Source organism: Castor canadensis, chromosome 12 (genome assembly GCF_047511655.1).
Source record: "Castor canadensis chromosome 12, mCasCan1.hap1v2, whole genome shotgun sequence".
Taxonomy (NCBI): Eukaryota; Metazoa; Chordata; class Mammalia; order Rodentia; family Castoridae; genus Castor; species Castor canadensis.
Window position 1 is genome coordinate 66,579,687 of NC_133397.1, and position 26,308 is coordinate 66,605,994.

At 34.5% G+C, this 26,308-nt stretch overlaps 1 long non-coding RNA gene across 2 annotated transcripts in view; it reads right to left on the reverse strand.

Annotated features, from left to right (window-relative positions):
• Nucleotides 1–26,308, reverse strand: part of LOC141415046 (uncharacterized) — an 88,061-nt gene that overhangs the window by 45,273 nt on the left and 16,480 nt on the right. Inside the window, exon 2 of one of the 2 annotated variants that reach the window (XR_012440075.1) lies at nt 4,172–4,313. The exons of the other annotated variant lie outside the window; for it this stretch is intronic. This is a non-coding gene — a long non-coding RNA (uncharacterized lncRNA). The remainder of the gene's footprint in view (nt 1–4,171; nt 4,314–26,308) is intronic. 2 annotated transcript variants of the gene reach the window in all.

Sequence of the window (26,308 nt, forward strand, 5' to 3'; positions counted from 1 at the left end):
TGGAAGACTCAATATTGTTGGGATGTGGATTCTTCCCAAATTAATGTAGAAATAGGTAATGCATTTAAATCAAAATTATAACAGATATTTTTCATGGAATTTGGCAGAGTCTTTCTCATGTTTTATGAGATGGAAAAATCAAATACCCAAAATAAATTTTGGAGATACAAACAAAACAAGATGCTTTATATTAATTGATTTAAAGATCTACTGTAAGTCTACCCCAAGCATGGCAATGTAGTTTTGGCATAGGATAGGATAGACATACAGATCAATGGAAAGGAATAATGTCCAGAATTATTACTACAAATAATTGGTCAATACATTTCTTTATAACTGTGTTGGAGAAACTCAACAAGGAATTTCAAAAACTAATTCTAAACTAGTGGCTACACATATGGTAAAAATAAATTTCAATTTTTAATACCATAATTAAAGCTGAAACTGGATCTATACCTAAGTGCAAACATGAAAATAACATTTTTAGGAAAAATAAACTTAGGAGAAAGCCTTTACCAATTGGCCCAGGCAAAAAAATACCTAGGTAGGATGCAGAAAGCATGAACCAAAAAATATTGATAAATTGTAGTTATCAAAATTAGATCTTAGCTTTTTGAAATATACCATTTATAAATGAAAAGGTAAGCTACCAACTAGGAAAAACTATTTGCAGCACATATATTTGATAAGAATATCATATACAGATTTTATTTAAAAAATTCTCTCAATAATTAAAAGTCAACATATTTTTTAAACGGAAAACACTTTTGAACAGATATTTCAAAAAAAGGAGATAAATGAATGACCAGTAAGCACAAATATTCAGCATCATAAGTCACAAGGAAGTGCAAATTAAAATACTGTGTGGTATCTCTATACACTCACTATAATAATTGAATATCGACAATGGCAAGTGTTGATGAGGATATGTAGGAATTCTAATACACTGCTTATTAAATTGTCAAATTTTACAGCTTTCCATTTTGAAAAGAAATTTGGCCCTTTTTAAAATCAAGTTACAAATACACTTATCATAAATCCAAACAATTTCATTAATTTTCTCTAGATAAATGAAAATATATGTTTGTAGAGACCTTCACTAGAATCTTCCCAGCAGATTTACTCTTAACTCCAAACACAGCCTAAATAGTCATTGAGAGTTAGCGTTAGAGATGTAACTCAGTAGTAGAATGCTTGCCGAGCATGCATGAATTTGATTCCCCAGCACTGAAAAAAAACGTTGAGCTTATGAATAAATTGTGGTGTATCTTACAATGAAACACTACTCATTACAAATTTTTAAACTTTGTTTTGTTTTACCTTGATATTCCAACAAATAGGCAGTGAACACCCCTTAGAGTTAAGCAGGTGTACCTGTGTGATAATGAGGCCTCTGCCACAAAGTACCCTTTTTTCCCTCTCCTAACTAAAATTAGTAATAGTCAAATGTACCAATGAGTGTCCTCCACTCTAACTTCCATAAGAGCATTTGCCCTTGGATCCCTTCTTCCTGCTTCCATCCTTCTTACTTTAGTGCACTCCTTTGATCCTCCCTTCTACAGGATCCTCTCCTAAGCAGTGACCATCACTCTAGGACAGTATAGGGTTGTTTGCTTTTTCTTTTTTCTTTCTAGCCACATCTAACTACTGACAGTTACCTAAAGAAAGCACAAAACACTGAAGGATGAATGGGAAAAATCTACTGAAACATGAAAAATGTGGGGGAATCTCAGAAATATCATGTTGAGAGAAAAAAAGTTGGATCCTAAAGATTCAACATACTGTATGATTCCATTTACATAAAGTTTTACAAGAGGCACCAGTCAGCAAATGGGTGGTTGCTTAGAGCTAGGGATGATGGGTACTGTCTAAAAAGGTACGTAAGGGAATCTTGTAGGGAAAGAGAATTGTCCTATTAGTGACTATGTTTTGGATTACACGATCATGTAAATTTTAAAACTCATAAAACCCTATCTGCATTTATATGGGTTCCTTTTATTTCTATGTAAATTACACCGAAAAATTGATTTTAAAAATATGTGCATGACTGGAATTCCTAAGATCTTTCTTTGCCAGTTCTAATTTTGTAACCTTTTTTTACTTCTGACTTACTCATTCCTATTAATCTCCTATTAAAAGCTTTTCAATCTTTGAAGCTGATTGATTTGCTCCTCTAGTCACTGATCGCTCTTCAGTTTTTCAATTCAGGAGCATGATTCTGGCTTGCCTTTGAAAGTCTTATGTGGGAAATTCAAACAGTGGCCAAATGGCTTCATTTTAGATTGTGAGATATTCGATTTTGATGAAAATAGAGGCTCAAGTAGCAAGTATGTGGTTTGGAAGAATTAGTCAAAAAGTTTATGTGGCATTTATGTTATGTGATTTGTTGGGAGCAGTTTGTTTTTTTTTATTACTTCAGATGTTTAGTGCACACAAGAATCATAGGAAACATGTTGTCATTGATGTTGATATGAGGTAGACTCCAGATCTTTTTATAAGAGCCTCCACTCCCAGGTGATTTGGATGCAACTCTCATTCTGTCCATGCTTTAAAAGCTCAGTTTTTTCTGTCCATGTTTTAAAAGCTCAGTTTTATTGTACAGAAGTTAAGTAGGTCTATTATGGGTTAGGAAATTTTTATGTATTGTGGTGTCATGAGGCCCAAAGAAGCATAGTTATCCCTTAGAATGTGCAGAAGTTTGGTTCAAGGACCTTACCCCAATGATACTAAAATCAAGTATTTACATATAACGCACACAATCATCTTTTATACTTTAAATCATCCCTAGGTTTTTTTATAATACCCAACATAGTGTAAATAATGGTTCTTATTTTATATTATTTAGCAAATAATGACACAGGAAAAAGTGTCTGTGTATGTTTAGTACAAACACAACCATTGCAGGCCCAGCCAGATAGCACATATCAGCACAATGTACATTTTTTTCAAGAATTTTCTGCTGGGATTGGTTGAATCTACAGATGTGCAACCCACAAACATGGAAGGCTAACTATAGTACACTCACTGAATTCATATCCTAGATCTGTTATTATCTAGTTGTAATGGATTGGAAAATCATCTAAACTCTTTGGATATTCATTTCCCTATTCATGAGAGTTACAGCAATTTCAAGATATGTTGTACTGATTAAGGTGTGATGTTAGCTATCTAGAAGTGTGCAAAAAATATAGCACACATAAAAATATTGCTTATCTCCCTTCTTCAGTTTATTTTGAAGACAGCATATATGTTCTTAAGTTTTATTCTGATTTTTATTATAGATTTGATATCAATATTAAAAAAAACCTTTTCTTCTCTATAGTTAGTCATGTTTCAAATTGAAAAGTAATGACTAGTCCTTTGTTATCAATAGTATCTTTTGTCTGTTTTGAAGAAGGTCTCACTTTTGTGACTTTACATGACCAAGATTTAGAGGTGTGTTGTGGCTAGGAAAGACTTCTTTTTCCATCTGTCCTCTCCCTGCCCTTCCCCAACTTCCTCCTTCCCTCCCTTTCTTCTTCCTTCAACAAGTCTGGATAAAGATTTGAACTGTGACCTTAGACTCCTTGTTTCCAACTCTGTTTAGCATAATAACCCTGGTGAGGGAATGGTAGTGTCACTTTCTTATTTTTGCTGGCATGACATTATCCAGCTGAAGATTCTTCTTTTGGTAAGGGTCAAACTCTAAAAACAACTCATCGAGATTATGTTACCTATGCTACACAGTTAGGTATATTGAAACCCACTAAAGTGATTCTTCTATGCGATAAAACGAGCTTATAGTAGGGTTACAAATTCATCTTCACTTTCTCAGTTTGGACTTCCCTTTGCCTTCAAACACTTTTTGAAAGTCCAAGGCAGAATCTTGTTATCATTACTAAGCTCAGATTTCATTTCATCCACCTTCAGGTGCTTGTTTATTTTGTATTTATTATTATTTGCTTCTGATTCACACTTATTTTTCATGATCCAGAAATCTGCACATACTATACCAGTCAAATTTATCTGTCATCAGTCACCTGATACACATCTTTTTTCCTCACCTCCTTGGTTTGAGTTATACAGTTTCTCCAACCTGGGACAATCTTTTTGCCAGTTTAAATCTTCCCATTACTCAAGACACTATTCAAACTCTACATTTCCTCTAGGAAACTTCTTCAATTACACTCACCTTCTCTGAACTCCTGCTGAATTTATAGATGGATCACAGTGCAGTGCTCTAATTGCAGTTAGAATGTCAGAGCAAGAAGGGAACTTGGAAATCCTTGAGCCTAATTCCTCCGTTCACAGAGGAGGAAACAGAGCACAGGATGCTGTTTGGGGAGAGTAGATGAACATGTTTAGAACATGGGCAGGAACAGCTTGGATACAACACTGATGATCACAGCACAAAATGGGAGGACTTAGGTAGAATTCAATTTGAGAAGAGTCTTAAAGGTTCGACACATAGAAGGGGAGAAATGGCACTGGTAACCAACGAGAGATACACTAGTGTATTGGAGTGGAACATTGAAATTTTGGTGTTGATCTGAATGAGCCCCAGGCACAGCAACTCAATGGAATGATGGCACTTTACAGAAAAGGGGAGAATTATGCAAAGACTGACAGCAATAAGATAGTAGCATGCTGGGCAGGTTTGCTATTTACTAAAATCATACTTCAGGGCACTTTAAAAAACGTTCATCATTCCCATTTGTCAAAAGCTACTTATTGGAGATTGATTGAGATGTAACCAAATTTTAAAGGCTGTAGAATTTCAACTATAGCAAAAAACATATAAACAAGACATAGGAGATAACACCATGTGTTGCAAAGGTGAAGCTAGCTCAGACTTGAGGAGTGGTTGAGCATGGTGTGAAGGAGGAAGTCATTGGATTTGGAATGCATTTCGGGTAAATAAAAACCTATCTAGTGGATAAAGAGTTAAGGAGACAAAAGTCAGTTTTACTCTGTGTGGACTATAGCACCACCATGTCAGTCTCTTTCCTGACTCTTCTCCCTACGTCAATTATCTGTTCAGGATTGTTTTTCTTTCCTCTAAGTAACATGATTTAAAAAAGTTATTTATTTGCTTTTGATTCACTATTTTATATCTTTATATCTGGATTTACCTCAATAAAATTATGCGTGTGTGTGTGTATTCCACTAACACATCCAGTTGCAAATATCCATAGCCTTAATACCCCTTAATACCTTGAATCTTAGTAGCCCTTTCCCAAACCTTTCCGAACCCTTCTCATTTCAGGAACACCAATTCAATCCATTACATCCAAGAACCAAAAGTTACCTTTGGTTCCTACCCATTCTTAATTTTTCATAGCCATTTAATCAACCATCCTGTCCATACCTAAAATATATTTTTGCAGTCCACTCAGTCCTTGTATCTACACAATCCAAGGTCCTCTGATATTACATCTTCAAAGCTTTATATTTCATTTTGCTGCTTCTACTGTGACCTTTACAACCTTAATTAAATGACCTCACAATATTGCCCAAAATATTTTGACAGCTTCCCATGGCACTAAAAATAAAATAGTTTCCCTACTGTGGCCTAAGAAGTCTTCATGATCTGACCTATTGTGTCTATCCCCAGTCTCACTGAGCTCCATCCACACCTGCCTTCTCTCTGATCCTTGAGATACTACTCAGCTCTTTACTGGCTCAGGACTTGGCAACAAGCTGTTTTCTCCATCTAGGGAGCTCCCTTCTAGGCCTTCTCATATTTTCAATCTCAGTAAAACAAGATCTTTTGTGGACAGTTTCCTTGAATGCTTCTTTTAATGTTGGCACCCTCCTTTGCCCATGTGTGAACACACATGCACACACACACACACACACACACACACACTCAGACACACAGGTTTTCCTGTCTGTTGGATCACTCTGCTCCTCTTCTACTTATGCAAGTCTACAGTTAACTTAAATATTAATTAATATACTCTCTGTTTCTCCTGCCTGTGGTATAAACTGCATGAGGCAGAGGGTCATCTGATTTGTTTATGAGGATATAAAACAGACCCTGACACAAAGGATCTCAGTAAATACTTTTTTATTTATTTATTTTTATTTTCTTTTTTGATACAGAGTCTTTTTATATAGACCAGGCTGCCCTCAAACTTGTGATTCTCCACCTCCTAAATGTTAGATTATAAGTGTGAGCCACCACACCTGTCCCAATAACTATATTTAAGTGAATTAGAATTAGGAAGATGTCTATTTTAGAAGGAATTATGCTTACAAAATTTTGTAAGTATAACAATTTGCAGCTTTTAGCTTGAAGCATAAAGCTAAAAGTGAAAACAGAAGTAGGTTTGTACTATTTTATTTAATATTAATTCAATATATGTATATATATATATATATATATATATATATATATAATATCAGAACAACAGTTCACAGAGTAATAGGAAAGCCTACAGTTAAGTGAAACAGTATGAAGGAATGGAGTATAGAAAGGTATGCAAGACTTACATGAAAGTTTCACAAGTTGTCTCATGGAAGCCATTTGTCAAATGTTGATCTGCAAAGTGTTTGAACGGAGTTCTGTAGTTCATCTAAAGTAAGTGACTGTAATTTTTTTGTACCCCTAAAACTCAAAATGAAGCACCCATAGTTAAAATCTTCTCCTGTATACTAACACCTTCCTGAGAAAGAAAGGTTGTTCAGAGACTCTCTCTATCAGTACCTTATGACATTCTGTGAGTGAGAAAGTTTCTTTTCTTTCTCTGGGTTAGCTCTGGTATGAAAAGGATTAAAGTAAAGACTGCATTAGTGATTACTACAGTCTGAGAAGGAGACAGAAGAGGAAGAAGAGGGAGAGACTGAATAATAAGTACCAAAATACAGTTAGATAAGAGGAAGAACACTAGTGTTCTATACCACAGAAACGTGATTATAGCTTACAACAGTTTATTATAAATTTTATAATTGAGCAGAAGACAGAAGTTCTGTTTCCAACACAAAGAAATGATAAACATTTAAGGAAGTGGAAATTATAATTATCTTGATTTAATCATGACACATTGTATACACTCTATCCCATAAACATACAATTATTATGTGTCAATTATGAAAGAGGCTGGGAGTATTGTTCAGTGGTAGAGTGCGTACCTAGCTTGTGTGAGGCCCTGGGTTTGATCTCTAGTCCCATCCCAACTAAAAACCCTAAAAGTAAAAAAAAAAACAATGCATTGCAAATAGTAAAAACACATTAATGTTAATTTATTTAGTTGTGACAATAGTATTGTGGGCTTTTCAAACTGTTTTATCATTAAGATATATTGCTTATTGTAACTTTATTTTGAATCTCTCTCTCGTGTAATGATATTAAACCTATGTTCAAATGTTTCTTGACAATTAATATATCTTTAATTATGAAGTGCCTATTTAAATCTTTGCTCATTTTCTTTGTCTTTTTTATTGATTTCTAAGAATGTCATATATTCATTTTAAAACTTATTTTTAATTGACACAGTAATTGTATGTACTTATGGTTTACAATATGATACTTCAAAACACACAAACAATCTGTATTGATCAGATCAGGATGACTGGCATACCCATCACTCAGACATTTATTATTTCTTTGTGTTGGGAACATTCAAAGTTCTCTCTAATAGCTATTTTGAAGTAGACAATTAATCATTGTCAACCAGAGTATGGTATTGTGCTATAGAACATCAGAAGTTATTCCCTCTATCCAACTGAACCCTGAAAACTTTTACCCTACTCTCCATTTTCCCATTCTTTATACCTTTCTCAGTTCCTGGCAACTACTCCTCTACTGTCTACTTTATGAAGTCAACGTTTTAGTCTTTAAATATAACTGAAAACATGAAGTATTTGTCTTGCTGTGCCTGGCTCATTTCATATAACAAAATGATCTCTGAATTCATCTGTGTTGCTATGAATTGCAGGATTCTGACTTTTTATGGCTGAATAATATTTCATTGTGCATATATACTACATTTTTATTATTCATTCATCTATGAATAGCCATCTTTGTTGATTCTATACCTTGGCTATGATGAATGGTGGTATAATAAACATAAAAATTCAACTCCCTCTTTGTAAACAGTTTTCATTTCCATTGAATATATACTCAGTATTTGAATAGCTGGATCATGAGGTCACTGTGCCTCCATGATGTTTTCTGCAATACTTGAACTAATTTACATTCCCTCTACCAGTATATATGAGCTCTTGTTTATCTATATCTTTACCAGCATTAGTTATTTTTTTTCTTTCTTGATTGTATCCATTCTACTTGGTATAAGATGATGTCTCATTGGGGTTTTCATTTGTTGCATTTTCCTGATGAGTAGTGAAGTTGAATTTTTCATATATTTGTTGGTCATTTGAAACTTTTAATACATGTTTATTAAGAACATTTACTCACTGTTTAATTGAAGGAACTCTTAAGAAAACTCAATAGTAAAAAAAACCACATCATTATCTGTTATGAAATATTTGTTAGTAGTTGTTTAAAACAAGAGGAGAAGAGCTTTTGAACATTTAGAAGGGTTTTCTTCTTCCATGATCCCACACCTAGTTTTTCAATTTTTTAAATGGGTTTCATTATGAAGTGGGTGGATGTGTCATATATCCACCTCCCAACTGTTCTGTCCCACCACAAATTGTTCCTCTTTTGCCCAGGTGTTTTTTTTTTTCTCTAGATCTGCATTCCACACATGAGAGAAAAAGTGATACTTGTCTTTCACTCAGAATTTGGCTTATTTCACTTAACATGATAATCTCTAATTCCACCTGTTTTCCTCCAGATGACATAATTTCATTCTTCTTTTTTGGTTGAATAATATTTCATAGTGTGTATATACCACATTTCTTTTATCCGTTCTTCTATTGATGGTCACCTATGTTGATTCCATAGCTTGCCTATTAATAATAGTGCTGCTAAACATGGATGTGAAGGTATTTCTGTTGCATGATATATGCCCAAGAGTGGTACAGCAAGATCATGTGGAACTTCTATTTTTAGATTTTTGAGGAATCTCCACACAGTTTTCCATAGTGGATGCACTAATAGTGTGTAAGAGTTCCTTTTCCCCCTGTATTCTCACCAGCATTTGTTGTTACTTGTTTTCTTGACCGAGACAAGAAGGAACTATAATGATGCTTTCATTTATATTTCCTTTATGATAAAGATGTTTAACATTTCTCCATGTATTTACTGGGCATTTGTATTTTTCTTTTGAAAACTGTCTATTCAATTAATTTTCCCATTTATTAATTGGATTATTTGTTCTTTCATTTATTTATTTTTGAGCCCTTTATATATTCTTGATATTAATCCCTTGTTCAACAAATAGTTGGCAAAGACTTTCTTTTATTATGTGGATTGTCTCTTCATTGTGGTAATTGTTTCTTTTTATGCACCAAAGGTTTGTAATTTCATGCAATCTCATTTGTTAATTCTTGCTCTTATTTCTTAGGCAATTGGAGTCCTATTTAGAAAGTCATTGCTTAAATAGTCCTAGCTCTGCAAGTGTTTTCACTATTTTTTCCAATAGTTTTAAGAGTTCTTCCTATCTCCTGGATACAATCTTATCAGATGAGTAACTTGAAACTATTTTCTAAAATTGCTGTTTTATTTTTTCATTCTCTTAACAATGTCATTTTTCAAAGCTAAAGCTTATATTTTGATATTATCCAATTGATTTTTTATTTTATAGATTATCCTTCTAGTGTTATGTCTAAGATATTTTTGCCTAAACTTAGGTGATGAATATTTTCTCATGTACTTTATTCTAAAAGTTTCATTGTTTGACAGTTTATGTCTAAGATTCATTTGAAATTAAATTGGGTGAAAGATATGAGGGTTAGTTCAAAGCACTGTTTTGGATTTTTTTGTTTGAGAGTTTGGTATATGGTTGGCCAATTTTTCCATCAACTTTTTTGAAATTATCCTTTCTTTATTAAGCTGCCTTTGACCTTGTCTGAAATAAATTGGTATATTCACATGCTTTTATTTCTAGACTCTAATTTAGTCATTGATCTTTGAATCTATTTTTATAGTACTTTCATGCTCTTCTGATTATTGTAATTTTCTGTTAAGTCTTAAAATAGGGTAGTTTGTGATTATTCCAATTCTATTTTATTCAAAGGTCAATTTTCCTGGACAACTTATGCAGCCTTGCTTTGACTGTGAGGCATCATGCCAGATGCCTCCTGTGCTGTGCTCTGAAATGAACCGCTTAGATGTGGGGTCTCTCAAGCCTTTGGTTGCAGTAGTGCTTCATTCCCTCCATAGTTAAGGGGTAGTGGGATGCCACCACTGAACTAGGGCAGTAAGGTTTATATTTTCATATATGTATATAGCTCTAAATTCACATGACCAACATTGATACATCCCAGTGAAGGCATGGGTATGGGCAATGATTCAATGATCAGCTTCCTTTATTTTCTTACTACCCCTGGTGAAGGCATTTTACTATTAAAAATAGAAAGACGCTTCTATCTGATAATGAACAATGAATATCAGCAAGAATTTGGAAAGAAAGAAAATATTGGTTGGCATATTTTGGGCATGTAGAGAAGATTAGGAAATAGATATCATCTTGGGACCAATAAAGTAAATGTCAGACTCAAATCAGGTCAGATTTTCTGTGTCCAGGATTCATTGTTTACTGAGAAAACATCAAGCAGACTTGTAAATAGATGAAGTCTGTATTTTTGCTTTGGAAAACAACAGAAATATCACAACAAATGAAGCAGGGAGAAAGAAACTAAAGTTTGCAAGGAAAATTATTTGAGAATAGATTTGTATTTGATTTGACAATTTTTGGTTGTTTTATCTCTTCACTGTGAGTACTTTTGTCCTGACCTAAAAATGTTCACTTATCTAGAAGTTATAATTTGTTCAGTGTTGAGTTGTTTGTACCAGGAAAACAACTGAGAATGTATGAGGTACAATTTCATGTTTATCTAGGGCTGTTTCAAAGCATGAACAAAATTTTGAAATGGCAAATGACAATTGGATGTAAAAAAAAGTCTCTGCTAGTGTGTAAATTAGAAAGACTTTGAGAATTTGTTAAAAGGGTAGAAAGCAGTTTTTGAATCTTCAGAGATTTCTCATGGACAGTATAAAAGTATACCTGTACACCAAATAAGCTGTCTGCCTCAGTGCCAGCTCTGTGTCAACAGTGTTACAACAATGCAGCAGTTTGGGTGGTATTTTAAAAACATTTTTATAAAAGTAAAAATATATCAGATTTCATTACTTATAACTAAAAATATTTTATCAAATGTATTAGTCAGCTTTGCAGTATTGTGATAAAATACATGAGATAATCAACTGATAAGAAGGAAAGGTGTATTTGGCTCATGATTTCAGAGGTTTTAGTCCATGGTTACTTGGATCTCTTGCCTTTGGATCTCTGTTGAGACAGCACAACATGGAGGACAGCATGTGGATGAGGAAACTGATCACATCATGGCAGCCAGGAGCAAAGATTGAGAGAGAAAGGAACTGAAGTACTAGCATATGTTTCAAGGGCATGCTCCCCATGAGACTGGAGGAACAAAACAGGGATAAAGACATGATTGCTTCCATGACCTAACTTCCTCCAACTAGGTCTACCTCTTAAATTCTATTTTCCAATAGCATCATAGACTAGCAACCAAATCTTTAACACCTGGGCTTTAGAGGACACATTCAGATTCCAAAATTCCACCCCTGGCTCCAAATGGCTCATATCCATCTCATAATACAAAATGCACTTAGTCCATCTCCATGAGTCCCAGAGTCTTAACCATTCTTATCATTGCTTAAATGTCTAAGTTCAAAATCTCCTCTAAGACTAGAGGTTATCTCAGGCATAAAAATAAAGAGAAAAATATATGTACTTCCAACATAAATGACACCTGGTAAATTTTCCATCGCCAGTAGAAGGGATAGGAAAATAATGTAGAATCAGACCAAAGCAAGACTAAAAGACAGCAGGAAAACATTAAACTTTTATCTCCATATCTGACATCCAGGACACATGGTGTCATAATGTGAGCACCAGAAAGTTCAAGTGACCCAACTCCTGTAACCCTTGTCAGTTACAGCTGACATGGTCACTTTCTTGGGCTGGCTTTGCTCACAGCCTACACTGTCCCTTGGTAGATAATTCCAGTTTCTTGGGGTCTCCATTGCACCTTCATCTTCATTCATCATCCACTTACACATTGCCCTTCCAGGGGCTGCTTGCAGAGATTCTGATCCTGCCACATACCACCTGATCTTTGAGGCTTTCCTTTGAAATCTCAGTAGAAGCCTGCTTGCAAAACTTACATCACGTGGGTGACGACATTGTCTGACACCAGTTTTAGAAGTACAAAGGGCTACCTGAATCAAGGCTAAGTGCTTTGACAGCTGAAGAGGAAATGAATCCCTAGAAAGTAATTCTCTAGGTAACTCTGTAGCAGCAAGGAGTCCTAGGCCTCTTTTCTCATAAGAAAGCTTTAAAAATGAGTTTACCATTTTACATCTTTGAGCCTATGAAAGGTAAAGTCTTGTCAATTTCTGAGATGCCCTCATTTGAGGCTATTACTATTTCCCTACCAGACACAGCTTTATACCTGCTTTGTTCCTCCTGTCTCCTTGATAAGATTTATTTATATAATCACAAGATTAATCCTGGTTTGCAATAGCATCTGCCTTGGAACAAAGCCGTGGTTCCTAAATACTCTTCAAAAAGTCTGATACAAATAACTTCCTGTAACAGGTCCTGTCAAATGCCTTCTTACTGAGACACTCTGTGGTTCCTTATGGTATATTATATCCCTTATTTCAGTAAGTTAAAAAAAAACCTTTTGGGTCTGTGGTTGGATGACATCAACAAGATTCTACTGAGTAAAATATTTGTTTGAAATGTGAGTGAGATTTGGGAGAAGTGAATGGCAAAGTTTAGTCCTACTAAAATTTTGATGAGCATATTTTGTTGTTTACAAATAATAAAACATAAATTTGACAATTAACATTGCAAACAGATTAAATAGAGGGGTAGGTAATCTTGATACCTTGCTTGGTGTATGCTTTTCCTTTATAGCAATTTTTTTTTAATGATTATCTTGCTTTATCCCCTGTTGAGTTTAAAATAAAATCTTGGGTACCTGCCCCCTACAACTTCTGTTTATAGCCCAATTCTGATGCAGTTCTCATGGGAAAGTTCCAGATATTCATGTGTTCAAAAAAGTTGCTCAGGTGGTTACAACTTGTAGCCAAAGTTGCAATGAATTGTCCAGAGGCAGATGCTGGTGTATTTAAAATAGAATTGGCCCCTTAAAAATTATAATTGATAAGCTTCTACAGATTTTTGGTTAGTTTGGGGAGCAATTATTAAGTAGAACAACAAACAGCCAGGAGCAGATCAGTTTCTATGTCTCATAGCAACAGAGAAGGAGCACTGTGGCTAGGTCTTGTGGGTGGGAGAGCCTTACAAACCACCACATAATCAGGAAAATGATTCCATGTCTCTGTGAGCTGAATGTACTTTTTCTGAGAATTACTGCTTTTTCTTAGGAATTGTGGGTTTTACTAATCCAGGACCTAAGGGCTAGGAGTTGTGTTTTTTTTAAGAAGAAAGAGGAGGAGGAGCAGGAGGAGGAGGAAGAGGAGAGGAGGAGGAGGAAGAGGAAGAAGAGGAAGAAGAAGGAAGAAGAAGAAGAAGAAAGAAGAAGAAAGAAGAAGAAGGAGGAGAAGGAGAAGGAGAAGGAGAAGAAGAAGAAATCCCTGTTTCCCTATTCCTATCTACAGGAAGAACACAAAGTTTCCTTATCTGTCCTCACCTGTGAAGGATGTTTTTACATTTCCTTTCATCCCCTTACCCTAAAGGAAAGACTTGGCACAGCTCTCCATCTTTTCACAGGGTTGCTTTGAAGACAAATAACTCAAATCAACATCTGAGTTAATGCCACTTCCATGTGACATATTTAAAACTTTCAGCACATTTGTATCAAGGCATTTTACTCCCAACAAGAGCAAATGAGTGTGTTAATTTCACTTCCCCACTGCCATCACAATCTTGTATATTGTAACTCTTTTTGATTTTTGCAATAAGAAAGAATGTGGGGAGTGGGTTTCTTATGTCTATATTTAATTATCCTCATTAAGATATTAGTGGAGCTTATAATTCATTGACCAATGTATATGTTGTGAAGTTCCTCTTTTATCTTATGCCCTCATCATTTAATGAGATGGTTGTTGTTTTGTAAAAATCAAGAAATAAATATATATTAAATGTAACAACATTCTCTTTTTCATGGGTATTCAAAAATAGTTTCTCTGCTTGCTATTGCTTTTGTAAATTTTTCATGTTTATAGTGAGTCTTTTTGCCATTGTTTTCATATAGTCAATCAATGATCATATTCTGTTATTGTTTCTGTCTTTGGGTTAGCTCTTTATTAAAGTAAAGTTGTACAAATGTTCACAACTATTTTAGTTTGTGATTATACTGTTGCTTTTGAATTTAGAGAATCTTATGCAACTTGGAATTAAGTTTAATAAATAGTAAAAAATCCAGAAGTGGTCAGCAAAAAATATTTGCAGCATATATAAAAAAGGAATAAGTTGAAAATATATAAAATATCTTTCACTTCAAAAGGGAAAAAATAATTAATATCCAAAAAGAGAGGGGTAGGGTAGAATATAAAGTAATACATAAGTACTTATCAAAAGAAAAGTTCTTACATCCCTGCATGTGTTTATTTATCAAAATGTATTGAGTGTTCACTCATGCCTTGCACTGGGTAGGTCTTGACATCCACAGTGGGATACACTTAGGTTCCCTGACTTCATGACATACACTGAAAGTCATGAGCTGCAGGTTTACATTTTTAATCAACATAAATTCTACCATATCCAAATTATAGCATAACTATTTGTCTTTTCAAAATGAAATTTGAAAAAAAACAGGAATAGGCCATAATGTATGGAAGCGGCCACCATGCAGTGGAAGCATACTTTAGTAAAATGTTTCTGGCCTGCAACTTGATAAAATTATTGAAAATAGTTCAATATTTTATTTTGGAAATATATCTTAGGAAATAATGAACATAAAGTTAATTATATAACAATGATATAATTACAGCTGTAAAGAAAGTGTTTAGAAGCCAGGTATGGTGGTACATGACTGTAATCTCAACTATGCCCATGGCAGAGACAGGAACCAATTGTGTGCTTAGGAATAATTAAATATCCATTAATAGGAGATCTGTTTCAGGGTCTATGAATTGCAGCCAGTTTTTTATGAAGAAGTTTTACTGGACCACAGCCAAGCCCATTTGTTTTCACACTGTCCATGCATTTTTTTTTTACTACAATGACAGAATTGAGTAATTACAATCGAGAGACAATATAACAAGTAGAGTCAAATTATCAACTATCTAGCCCTTTAAGAGAAAATTTGTACACTCCCAGATTGGTCACATAAGTCATGATTCATCCAAAACCAAAATACTGTACAGTATCAAAAATAATGGGCCCCCCCCTGCCATGATTGATGAATGGACTAATGAAGGTTTATGGGAAGTAGGAAAGGGGAGTGGAGGAGGAGATCCTATGTGAGGGAGAAATTTCACCTCAGAAAAACCCATAAAGAAGTTTTTGTAACAATCTCTCATGGGAACCCACCAGAATTCCTGGAGAAATACTTTAATCCCTTTTGAGTTCATGTACGCTGTTGAGCTAAGGACCACCTTAGCTTCTCTTGAAGTTCACATGACTGCTAATACCACTGTGCTGGAGACCAGGCTTCCAATAGGTGAATCCCTGGAATTGGGGAAACAATACACAATACCCAAACCATAGTAGTCACATAGATAGAAAATGCAGCTCAGAAAGACAAATGCAGCTTGGGTTAGCACAGGTCTACATGCAAGCATGCACTTACACACACACATACACATGGAGTCAGAATTCCATGACAGAAATTCGCTCTGGGAAATCTCATTGTTTTAGGATTGTAAAAAGGCACAGTATGTGATTGTCTACCACTGGGGGATTATGAATTGGAGAGTTTATTGCCTATATGGACTAATTTTTCTTTAATAATTATTTAGAAATGTATAAATATGGAGAATATTATTTTTCAATTTTTTCTTAGTATTTCATGTTTTTGAAAAGATAATCATATCCATGTATACAGATAGGCAAGGTCATTTCTCACTAGGAATCTGAGCAGTGAATTTATTCTATATAAAAACCTTGACTTTTTTCTGATAACACACTTTTTAAGGAAGAGTGATGATGACAAGCCTAAAATTAGTGAGTCATTCAATAGTGTAATTTTAAATTATTAAACTAATGCATTAGTTGCAATGATTCTAAGTGAAATAGGCCTCACAATGTCAAGAGGAAAATCATATTGAATTCCTACAGCATAATGTGTAGAACCCAAATTATTTAATGATTTGTCTAACCTTGAATTCCAGAATGTGAGACAAACACCATGTAAGACTACATTTTTGAAATCTGGACATTACCAGTGTTAAAGGATAATATGTATCCAGCAATGGACAAAGGTAAGAATGAATTAGTTTATCATATTTAAAAACAGACAGATTAATTTGATTCTGTCATAACCTGCCCCCTAAAGTCGTGAACTCTGAGATGATACAAAATTACTGTTGTTATCTAATATCCGCCAGCTCAATTTTTCTGTGCTAAATGAAAAATGAATGTTGTCTGTGCCAGAGCAAAAAGGAATAATCAAGTTTGATGTAAGCCAGGCAGAAATCACACGATACTCCTGTATACTGTGCTGTATTTATCCTGCTTTTTATTCTATTTCCATAGAAACTTGATAACCCCTCTGTATGGTTCACTGTTTTAGACATTCATGTGGCTGATATGCAAGGGTCAGAATCCTGTGTGATGATGATCTTGTCTTTAAAGTTGGTGGACTCGATGCTCTTTTGAGAATATTTTAATTGAAGAGCTGAATATGCATCAATATATCAATGGTTACTGTAGGAGTCACTTATTATAGTCAATGTAAACTGTATGACATGTCCACATTGATACATGAAAATCTACATTTTGGGTTTTGTAGAGGACAAAGGTTATTAGTTTATCTGACAGGTTTTCCCCCTTCTAATCTCCCTTGTTCATGTCTTGCTATATGAGATGAAAGAGTGAGATACTGACTTTTTCATTCCCTTTTTCAGCAGGATGTGATAGATAACATGACTTGAATCTAGACAACTACATTTTCTGTGAGTTTCTGGAAAATACTTTTCTTCTTGATTCTAATCAACCTCTGTCTGTGGAAATAGGATGATGTTTGGGTCTGTGGTAAAAACCTTGAAATAAAATCCCTAGGAACAAATACTTTGGAATAAATCTCATGAGACTAAGCAAGACAGAGAAGAAAGGTGATGAGAACCCAGTCCCTCAGAGCCTTGCAGAGCACTGAACCACTGACAGAACCACTACCACTTGACATTTTTATTTGACAACAGTAAACTACTGTTTTTTGAAGCCATAATTCAGTTATTATTTCTTATATCTAAACATTGTCCTAATGGATAAAACTTCCTTAACATTCATTTATTCAATAAATATTTGAGCATCTATATTTATGATGATTATGTGTTAATATGACCACTGTCATTATGAGAACCTATTACACAGAGGCAGCTCATGAATTGAAACTGTTTAAGCTGACAAGTGACCAGAGAAGCAGAGTGGGAAAGATGAGATCATTTCAGACACAGCACTGCAAGCTCAGCTGTAAGGTTCTGAACAGGAAGGGACTCATGTTTTTAGAAGTAAAAAAAAAAGTTTGAAAAGGTACTATTGCTGCTATACTTCATTTTGAATGACAACACCATATTTGTTAAGCAACGGAGAATGATACAATGAATCTCAGTATAAACCACATGGAGACTTAGAAGGGATTATGTGTCCTAAGTAGTGTCCCAGATGGAAGTGATGTCATGTGTTTGCCTTTCATTCTTAACCGGAATCTCTTAAAATGACAACAAAGAAAAAATGCATCTACAAAGATAATAATGTAATGTCAGCAGACAACAAAACATTATGATAGAGAGGTTACAATATTATGCACCTAAATCCAAATATGTTAAACTTGTTTTTATTTATTATTTTTAATTTTTTTAAATCTTATTCATATGTGCATGCAATGTTTGGGTCATTTTTATTTTTAAGTCTTGAAAATTTCCTCAAGATTAGAGGAAATAGATTGGGCTTGGAGAAGTGAATTTTACCTACCGTTAAAACTGTCTTGAATGTAACACAAACACAGAAGAGTTCACTAATCTTAAAGACACCATTTAAAAAAGTATCACAAACTATCCTGATGCAGTCATACCCAGGTTAAAAAAATGGAACAAAAAGTTTGTCCTGAGAACATCCATTGCACCACCATCCAGTGACTAAGCCCACTATCTACTTTCCTGATTTTTTCCTGATTTTGACTTCAAAGAAAATCATAAAATATGCATTTTTCGCATCACGATGTTCCTTTTCCATATGTGTTTTGTATAGAAAATAGTTAATTCATATTCCTTTCTGAAAAGTATTCTAGAGATGAAATATGTAGCAATTTATCTATTTGTCCTACTTTTAATAAGCGTTTCTACTGCTTCAAGTAACACATTGCAATAGCTTTCATTAACTAGGTATCAAAAGCAATACTACCTAGTAATATTTCTGTAAATACTTCGTGTGCATGGGTGTATGAATATCTCTTGGGTCACTGTATTAGGACTGCTGCATTTTAGTGACTGAAAACCTTCAACTTAGTATGAGATACCAAATGAGTTTCTAAAGTGTTTTTACCCACTTTCCCTCTTCTTAGGAAGATGTGAGACTGTATTTAAACAATATCTCGTCCAAAATTAGTATTGTCAATGTTTGTCATTTTAATTATCCTGAGATGGGCATGATTGTATCTCATTATGTGTTAATCTTAATTTCCTTGAACTATGTCCTTGGACTATTGTTCACTGAATATATTTCTGTGTGAGACTTCCGTTCAATATATTTTGTCCATTTTCTCATGAAGTTGCCATTGTTTTACAGTTTTGTGAACAATTCTGTACAATTCTGCTTTTCATTGCTAATATTCTGAGGGGCCATACATATTTAAATGATTCCTTTCATCTTGAAGGGTGTTTCTTTATTCTCCTTAATGGTGGCTTTTAAAGCATCATTTCCAATTATAGCACAGCGTGATTTAAAATACTTCTCTCTGTTAGTTTGGCATTAATGAATAAGGTTTGCCTATGTCACATAAAGAAAGATATTTTCCCGTTCTGTGTACTGTAGGTTGCATTTTTACTGTTTACATTAAACTCATCGTTTACTTGGAATTAGTTCTGGGGCATGTTTCAGGCAGATGTCAGAATTCTTTTTGTTTCCATCTGATAAATCAAATCCTGAGGATTATCGATGGAAAGTTCAGTCCATTATTCAACATTATTATCATTTAACCTGTCATAAATTGTGTTCCTCCATGACTGAGTTTGTTTTCATTTTTTTTTATTGTCCTCTGTGGGCATCCTTGTTTTGTGCCACATGCCTGCATAGTTATTAATTTTTAAGTCTTAGAACTGTTTATTAAAAATTCTCCATCTATTTTTCTATAAAAATGTTTCTTTCTTTCTTTCTTTTTTTTTTATGGTACTGGGGCTTGAATTCAGGGCCTACACCTTGTGCCAATCCACCAGCCCTTTTATGTGATAGTGTTTTTTTTTTTTTGAGATAGGTCTCTCGAACTGTTTGCACAGGCTGGCTTCAAACTGCAATCAACCTGATCTCTACATCCTGAGTAGCTAGGATTACAGAAATGAGCTACTGGTTCCCCGCCTGTAAAAATTTCTTGTTATTTTTAGAATCACTATTTCCACTTAATATTATTTTATACAATAGTGAAGAAAAATTAAATAACATCAATGTGTTGGTGGGTTTTAAATTAAGATTCTATTGAGTATAAATCAGTTTGAAAATAACTGACATGTGTACAATATTGAATTGTCTAATTTATGAACTATTGTATTTCTTTATATTTTATATAACCTTTAACTGCTCTGAATTAGGTTTTATAATTTACTGTGTAGTGACTTCCACCATTAGCTGTTATATTTAGCTTTAGATGTTTGAGTCTATAATAAATGGGATTAAAGTTAAAATTTTACAATATAATTATTTGATTGCTATAATCTTATTAAATGTATGAAGTCTAATTCTCAATTATTGGATTTTTTGTATTTTATATGCACATTATGATAGATATGAAAAATAATGACAATTTTATTATTTCTTTCCCATCTTGATGTCTTTAATTACTTTTTGGTTGCCATATTTTGTTATTATTATATATATCCACCACAGTATTGAATAATAGTATCACCCTCATTCCTATTTCCTGTTTCCAAAATTAATCACTTAATTCATCCTATGTTTATTTATATCAGATTTATGCAATTTTAGATAATCATGATTTCTCTTTTATTGTATAAATGCAATAAGTGAGGGGGGCAGGGGGTGGGGGGCGGGGGGAGAAATGACCCAAACAATGTATGCACATGTGAATAAATGAATAAAAGAAAAAAAAGAATGTTGTTTGTTATTGACATAGTAAATCTTGGAATCAAAGATACTTCTTGTACTAAATTTACGTTTACTTTTATAAGATGTTTTTTATGATCTTTCTTAAATAATTATATGATTTTCACTTATATTCTGTGTACACTGCTGTTGAAATGATAAAATGTTTTAGAATCAAAATTACTTCTGTGTTGTTAGAATTGTCCTTTATGGAATTTTTTTATCTATGGTTAATAAAGAAAGTAGTCTTTAAATTTTCCCTTTTGTTTGATCATTGTCAAGTGTTAGTATTTACAGTATGCTGAATTTATCAGTTGAAGTCTGGATTAATTGTTGAAGAACTCTCTCAGAATGTTAGTTAAAAATCTGTGATATAGATTCAGCAATTCCATTTTTGGATCTTTCCAAGAAAATTGAAAACAAAGACTGAAACATATTTGTACACCTATGTTCATGATAGATAAAGGCAGAAGCAAACTAAATGTCCAATGACAGATGGAAAGATATATAAAATATGTAGAATCATCCAAAGGAATATTATTAAGTCTTAGTAACAAACTTATTCTTGCACATCCTACCTCATAGATGACCACTGAAAAATCATGCTAAGGGAAATAGGCAAGACATGAAAATACAAATATGGCATCATTATGTTTAAGTGAGTAATGCAGAGTAATCAAAGAATGGTGTTTGTCAAAGCCATGTCACTAGGGAAGGAGAGGGAGTTATATGGAGTTGTTGTTTAAAGTTTAGAAAGTTTTAATTTGCAATCTGGAGATGGATGGAAGTGATGGTCACATAAAATATAAATATACTTAAGGCTACAGAAGTTTACAATTAAAAATGCAAAAGTAGTAAATTTATATTGTCTATGTTGATACTTATCAGGGAAAAGTGAAGATACACATAATTACCTTTATGGCATCAATATTTGAAAAGATAAACTCTATCAAAGGATTTGTAAGCTGAGAAAAACACTTGAAGAAATAATAAAATTTCTGATCATGGTTACCTGCCTGCGACTCTCCTAAACTGTTGGGCCTTGTGCTTAAAGTAGTTGTGTTGTCTTTTCCACTGTTACTTATATGATCAATAAAGATTCTGAATTAACTAAAGAAAAATAAATAAATAAAATTTCCTGATCTGAGGGAAATCTCTGAGGTCAGTTATGATGAACTTGAGGGAATATATCCAGATATGTCATAAAAATGTTTAGAAGATAACACTAAGTATAAAGAAAAAAGTCTTCCAAATAGGAAAAGGCAATTATCTGCACAAAAACATTAGACTAACATTGGACAGAAGTTTTGGAACTTAGAAGTCAATTGACCTAAGTCTTCCATTTTTTTAAAGTATTGTGTCTAGAATTCTATACCTACACAAACTGCAAGAACAAAATTCTATACCTACTCAAACTGTAAGAACTGAGAGTCTAGAAAACATTTCAGACACTGAGGATTATGGAAACTATTTCCCTTTAGTCTTCCTGGACAGAGAAAACAAGTACTCTATGATGTTGATCACAGAAAAATTTAAAAAGTAAACTACTAAAGAAAAAGACAAGAAATAAAAAACAAATGGAGTTAATCATAAATGAAGAAGGAAGGAATTGGAGAGTTGTGAGTTTATGAAGTCCTCTCTTTCTAAATTGAGAAAGGATCAATATATTTCTTTGATGTATAAACAAATGACAGAAAGTTCACAGTCCAAATAGGAATAAAGCAATATGCAGTTTGATTCTGCACATTTGATAGTTTGCATTTGATCTTGATGTTTGAAATATTATCCATTTAATAACAGAAGGTCACTGACTTTGATGGTACCATCTTATCTATGGACTCATTCAGACTTTCTGGCTTTGTGGAAATGTTTCCACTATCATAAGATTACAAATGCCACTTAGCAGTTTCTAATTTTAAAATCGAGAGCGTGGAAAAATCAGTCACATACAAAAGTACTAAATATAACTTTAGTAGCCTAAAAAAAGCAAAACTACTTGAAAGACAGAGAGAGAGATCAGGTGAGAAATGGAGAAGAATGCAGTGTCTCCCTTTTCTGTGTTGTACAGAGTGAAAACAATAATGTCTAAAGCTGGATCAAGAAATATGGATTTAAGTAATTTGTTAAACCTCTCCCTATATATCTTTATGTATGTCTACACCTCTCTTTCTCTCTCTCTCTTTCTCTCTCTCTCTCTAGATAGATAGATAGATATAATCTACCTATAGAATTTAAGAAAAATAGTAAAGAAAGGAAATAGAATATACCTATATAGAATAGATTTTCCATCATTCATATCATGATATCAATAGAGATCATTTATTTATAAGAAACCAAGCTATATATGAGTAAACATATTGTAAAGGTAAAAATAAGTCTTAAGATATCAAAAAGAAAATATTTTAAAATGATATTTCCAAAGCATTTGAATAGTCTTAGAACAGGGAAAATAATTTTAGAACTTAGTGTACCAATGTAATATTAAATTGAATTAGTACTTGAATACAGTTCATTCTAGTATTTAAAAAGTAAAACTTAAAAGTCATGAAAAAGGAAAAACATTAGGAGCAGAAATATGCATGAAAAGTTAGATTCAAAAGACTATTATTATTTGCAATAATTGCTTTTGACAACACAAAACAACACTTAGGCTCCATGTGATATTCTCAGTGAAAGAATCAATTGAAATATATTCATTCTCTTCTCATTAATTCTGCCTTCCAATTAACTTATAAGATTGTGTTCTAGAAAATGTAGTGAAGTCAAGTGTTTTTTTAAATACAAGTAGATACAAAAGCCCAAAAGAGAGAAGCTATGTGTCATTTCATTTCTTTTCAGTTTCTTCTCTATGCACAATCCAAACAAAAAACCCTTCCTATGGAATAAAAAGTATTATTTGGATTAATAATTAAATGAGAAAAATATTCTTTGTTGAAACACTTAAAAGTCAATTCTGTTTCTGTCAAAATCATCTTCTGAAATTTTCCATTTACTAAAAGTAATATACCTTAAGTGTTTGGAGAAGCCCATCCTTATGAAGTAACCTATGATTTTTAATGTTAAAAATATTTTACTTGCCAAGAATTCTTGGGTAGGAGTTATGCAGGGAAACCTGTTTTTTTAATGAAATTCATCATTTTAAATGTTAATCTACATTGTTTTACAGTATATAAAGTGTGTTATTATAGAATTATCTTTTTGAGGTAGTTGAATATTAAACCATGAAATTTTCTTATAGAAGTGATAGAAAAATACTGTGTGCTGCCTAAGGAGTGTAAAGTGCTTAAGAAATAGCATTGTCTTTAGTTTTCTGTTGTTAATATGGTATTTTTTTTTACTTTACATTTGTCTGGATTCCATTAACTTAAATTTGTTGCATCATTTCCAAAAACTGGCTAATATTTTTAATTACACAATTTTATGTGTGAGTTTAAAGAGTGAGACCTGACAGCTAAAAAGTACAGTGAACCCAAAAGGTGACAGAGTAAATTAGGACACAGTCCATAGCTCCCTCCTGAGGAAGGGAAAGCTGAAGTTCTGCCACAAAACAAGCTAGGCAGATTTCAGAACATACTGGCTAACCTAGCAGTGAGATAACTCCCCCTCCTCCCACATGTTTTAAACCCAACATAGAGATTTGGCAGGACAGTGATTCCCCTATTGTGATAGGTTAGAATTGGCTAAGACTATCTTCACTCCTCATTTCTCAGAGAGCTATGGCAAGATGCCATCTTGAGAGAGGGCCTACTGTTCCAGATTGAGGTACTCAGGAGACTTGAAAACAAGGACCAATGACAGCCCAAGGAGTCCTGTTACACAGGGTCCACAGTGTCCTGGAGACAGATGGCCACAAAAGGTGGTTCTGGAGAAGGAAAGGGACCATGGCAAGCTTAGAAGTTTAAACAGTAGCAGATCACTTAAGAAGTGTAGGGTTCATTGGTAAATGGGTAGACCTTACTCCATGAGAGCAAGTTTCATTGCCTGAAGATCATTATAGAAACAGAGCAGTGAATCCACATCTGCCAGAGACCTCAGACTCTAGAAGCTGCCAGCTGGCTGCAGGATTCTGCAGTCATGCAGGGTTTGAGATTGAGTTACCCTGGACTTGAGAAACAAAGAACAATTTCAGAACAGGGAGTCCTAGAACACTTTGCCACCGAGTCTGGGAGGGAGACGGCCACCAATGAGAGATCATCATAGAGAAGAAGAGGGTCTGATGCAGAAGAGCAGAGAAGTTTAATCACCCAGAAGCCTAGGAAGTGAAGGGTCTGGTGGTCAGTTGTCATGACCTGCCTGACTATAGCAAGTTTCATTTCCTGAGTATCACAGTAGAAACATGGCATCAAGTTAAGTGCTCAGGTTCCAGGAGCTGCCTGCTGGTTGCAGGGTTTGTTGCTACTCTGGGAATCTGCAAACAACAATTACATCTCAGGGAGTCTTAGGATGCCTGCCTAGTGTCTGGGAAAGATATGGCCATGAGTGGTGGTTGTGGAGAAGGAGAGGGTTCGACATGGATGCACAGAGAAGTTCAAGCAAACAGCAGCTTAGGCAGTGAAGGGCACAGTGATCCATGGTTGTTCCCGTCCTGGACAGAGTAAGTCCCAGTGCCTCAGGATCACTGAAGTAACAGAGCACTGAGCCCACTGCTGGTGGAGTGCTCTTTCTCCAGTTGTCTGCCAATGGCAGGCATTTGCTGCTAAGCAGGGATGGAGACTGAGCTATACTGGGGGCTTGAAAACAAAGGAATGATGTGGCTCAAGGAGTCTTGAAACACCCTTCCATGGAGTCAGGGTGGTAGACAAACACAAGATAGTATAGTGGCTAAGGAAAGGGACTGACATGGAGCAGTTTAAGTAGCTGAAGTCTCAGATGGCAAAGGGCACAGAGATCAGTGGCTTTTCTTACTCTGACAAAAGCAAGTCTCACTTCCTGAGAATCATTGCAGAAACAGCACCAAGCTCATGGCTAACACAGTACTCAGCATTCAAAAGCTATCTGCAGGCTGTGATGGTTTATTGCCTGGCAGGGTTGAGAGCTCTGAGCACAGGACCCAGGTATCATGCAAATATCCTGTCCTCATCCCTTCCACAGGGTGTCAAGCTGCAGGGCAAGGTTTGGAAGAACTGAAACCTGCAAGCAGAATGCCTGAGCCCTTAGTTGTCTGCTACTGGTGGAGAACTCAGTGCTCATTGCATTTGGGGGATCCCTCAAGTATATCACATGTGCTGCCTTAGGGTATACAAGTGGGGATCTTGTGTAGCAAGTGAGAACCTACCTATCCTGGAGACTATAAAACTGCATGCATCCAACACTGGCTTCCCATACACAAAGAAGTGAAGTTTTTCAGGTGGAAGCAGTACAGAAGTGGACAACTCACCCTTGACCATATATAACACCAACCCATACAAAAGTAAAGAAAAGAGATTCCTGCTAGTTTTCCTTCATCTGAGTGATGCTGGGTTTCAGGACTGGTGCCTTGAGCATGCAGGAAAAAGTTTGGTTATTGACCTATCCTAGTCCAGTAGTAAGAAATTACACTGCTGCACACCTATTACATAGTCTTGCACGAATACTGAGAACACTTCAACTTCAAGACTATAGGCAACTAAAACTTCCAACCAACAACAGAATGCACAAGTTAAAAAGCAAAAACAAAAGAATATGAAGAAACATTACAACATATCACTACTGGAGGTCAACAACCCCACAGTAATAGATACTAAGGA